Source organism: Rhinopithecus bieti, unplaced genomic scaffold, assembly GCF_001698545.2.
Source record: "Rhinopithecus bieti isolate Rb0 unplaced genomic scaffold, ASM169854v2 scaffold_49221, whole genome shotgun sequence".
Taxonomy (NCBI): Eukaryota; Metazoa; Chordata; class Mammalia; order Primates; family Cercopithecidae; genus Rhinopithecus; species Rhinopithecus bieti.
Genome location: NW_016861683.1, coordinates 1 through 3,383, shown reverse-complemented (window position 1 = coordinate 3,383; position 3,383 = coordinate 1). Strand labels below are relative to the sequence as shown.

Genomic DNA, 3,383 nt, shown 5'->3' with positions numbered 1-3,383 from the left:
CTGGGATTACAGGCTAGCCACCGCGCCCGGCCCAGATGTGTATTTTAAATGATCACGTTAGCTGCTGCTTAGAAATCAGACTGTAGAAGGCGAGTGTGTAGGGGTACCAGCATCCAATTACTCCTGCCATGGACTTGCCAGGTTTTCATCCCTTCCTTCAGCACACCCCACTCTTCCCCACCACTTAGCCTAGTTAACACTTACTCTTTCAGAATTCAGCCCGGATGTAACTTTCTCTAAGAACCTCGCCCCAGGCGGCCCCAACCCCACACCTCCTGTAACACAAACTCTTGGCCTTCACATGGTTGTCACTACCACCCCCCTCGCCGCGCCTTTTTTGAGACACTGTCTTGCTCTATCTCTCAGGCTGATCCTGAAATCTGGGCCTCAAGCAGTCCTCCCGACTTGGACTCCCAAGTAGCTCCTTTGTCGCTCTTATCACTGTTGTGATTAATTGTACAAATAGCTTAATGGCAGTTATAGCGCCCAGTTCATCAAAACAATGGCCTGATCGTCAGCAGGCAGGGTAGCGACCAGTCCATCCTGGCACCCATCTGCAGCTCCAGTGTGCATCCCAACCCCGGCGCTCGTCGCCGTGCTCCATGAATGTTTGTCACATGTCTGAAGAATGCATGAATTATATAACCTTCTTCCCACTCCACCCCTCAAAAGCAAGTGGATATAAGGACTTGAAGATTTTATAATCTCTTCTTCATTAGTAAAATTTGACCATCCTTACCGTTAAAATAATAATGATGGTTGGCCGGGCGCGGTGGCTCACGCCTATAATCACAGCACTTTGGGAGGCCAAGGCGGGCGGATCAGGAGGTCAGGAACTGGAGACCAGCCTGACCAACATGGTGAAACCCCGTCTCTACCAAAAGATACAAAAAAGTAGCCGTGGGTGGTGGCGGGTGCCTGTAATCCCACGTACTTGAGAGGCTGAGGTAGGAGAATGGCTTGAACCCGGGAGGTGGATGTTTCAGTGAGCCAAGAAGGCGCCGTTGCACTCCAGCCTGGGCGACACAGGGAGACTCCGTAAAAAAAAAAATAATAATAAAAAATAATAATAATGGTGAAAAGGTTAAGTGGGAACGCAGGGAGGGGACAGCTAAGATCCAAAGGTCGAAATATTCATTACGCCTACCGTCGGCGAAGAGAAACAGCAGCCCCAACCGGAGGCAAAAGGAAATCCCACCACAGGCTGCAAAGGCGCGTGGGCGGGACTGGAGACTGTGGCCGCGCGCAGTAAAACGCGGAAGCCAGGATGCAGCCCCACCACCCGCAGCCGCGAGAAAAGCAACCCTGGGGAGGCGGGGCGGGTCCTCACTTGGAAAAGAGACGGTCTCTCGTCCAGAGGCGGGACTCAGAGCCCTTTCACAAGTCTCATTGGTCAACTTGAAGACGGACAACTCTCGCTGGCCAGCCGTAGCCCAGATGGGGCGCAAGCGTATTTGGAAAGGGAGAGGGCCCCGAACGCGAGAACTACGCATGCGTGTCGGCGTTTTCTTGCTAGTAGACCCGTGGTGGCGGGGGGCGATTGAATTCCCGCAGTGAGTTCAGCCCACCGAAGTTCAGAGGATTCCTAACCTTCCTCTTTAGAGAGCCTCAGGTTAGGGAACGTCCAATGCCCAGAAGCTGCCCCTTGGGAATCCCAGTGTCCGCCGCCTCCTACCTAATATTTCGTCCTGGCTGTGCCCCAGCCCTTCCTGAGGTTGGGTTGTTAGGATGGTGAATTATTCAAGAAGTCTTGCAGCCTGACGCCATCTCTGGGCAGTGCTCCTGCATCCTCCCTGTCTTCCTTGTAGGGCACCACGTTGCTCCTACAAGCACAGGGTCCTGAAGCTGTTTACAAGGCCCCACCCTGCCACGTTAGTATCTTAACGAGTGTTTGTTGAGGACATACTGAGTGTTAGAGCCAGTTCAATGAGCAAGTCCCTGATCTTGGGACCTTAACATTCTATGGGACGACACAAATATATAAACAAAAAATGATAATGTTAGATAGTGATACATGCTCAAACCATGACTATGTGGCCAGGCGTGGTGGGTCACACTTGTAATCCCAGCACTTTGGGAGACCGAGGCAGGCGGATTACTTGAGGTCAGGAGTTTGAGACCAGCCTGGCCAACATGGTGAAGCTCTATCTCTACTAAAATACAAAACTTAGCTGGGCGGGCATGGGGACGGGTGCCTGTAATCCCAGCTACTCGGGAGGCTGAGTCAGGAGAATTGCTTGAACCCAGGAGGTGGAACGTTGCAGTGAGCCCAAATCACACCACTGCACTCCAGCCTGGGTAACAGAGCAAGACTCTGTTTCAAAAAAAGACAAAACCAAACAAAAAAACATGGCTATGTGATAGAATGACTGGGATGGGGATTGGGTGCTTACTGAAATCGTAAGAATGGAGCTAAAACCTGACATTAGATGACAGCACCAGATATAGGGGCTGAAGGTTTCATGCTTGAAAACAGCAGGTGTAAACATCCTTGTGCTGTGAGGAAATTTGGCTGGAATAAAAGGTGGGCCAGATTGTAGCTGACCATAGTCTCTGGGAGTTTGGAGATGATTCTAAATACAATGGGAAGCCATTAAATTGAGGCAGAGCCTTGATATGACATGCTTTATCATTTTGCTGAGTGGAGAATGGATTGCTGGGAAAAGTGAAAGACTGATTCAGAAGTTGTGGAGAGGGGTGGCTGGAGCTACGTAGCTGGGGAGGTGGTGGGACATGGATGAATTCAGGATAGGATTGGTTGTGTTGGATATGGGAAAATAAGTCATCATGGTTCCTGAGCTTTTGGAATGTGCAAGTGGGTAATGGAGGTACCATTGAGATGGGAACAGTGGAAAATAACAGATGCTGGGGTGGAATCAAGAGTTCAGTTGTGGCCATGTTGAATCTGAAATGCCCATTAGACATCCAAGCAGATATGCTGAGTTGGATGGCGCTCATGAGAGGTCAAGGCTGGAGTTATGCATTAACACATAGAAAGATGGTATTTAAAGCCATGGACCTCCGGGACGAAGAACATGGCGGCGGCGGACCTCGCTCACATTCCTGATGTGGACATCGACTCCGACGGCGTCTTCAAGTATGTGCTGATCTGAGTCCACTCGGCTCCGCGCTCCGGGGCTCCGGCTGCGGAGAGCAAGGAGATCGTGCGCGGCTACAAGTGGGCCGAGTACCATGCGGACATCTACGACAAAGTGTCGGGCGACATGCAGAAGCAGGGCTGTGACTGTGAGTGTCTGGGCGGCGGACGCATCTCCCACCAGAGCCAGGACAAGAAGATTCACGTGTACGGCTACTCCATGATGAAAGCCACGTGCGTCCCTCTGGGTGCCTCAAGCCCCAGGATCCACCCTCAAGGCCTATGG

At 51.6% G+C, this 3,383-nt stretch overlaps 1 pseudogene; it reads left to right on the top strand.

Annotated features, from left to right (window-relative positions):
• Positions 1–3,007: 3,007 nt before the first annotated feature.
• Positions 3,008–3,380, top strand: LOC108525420 (14 kDa phosphohistidine phosphatase pseudogene; annotated as a pseudogene).
• Positions 3,381–3,383: the final 3 nt, after the last annotated feature.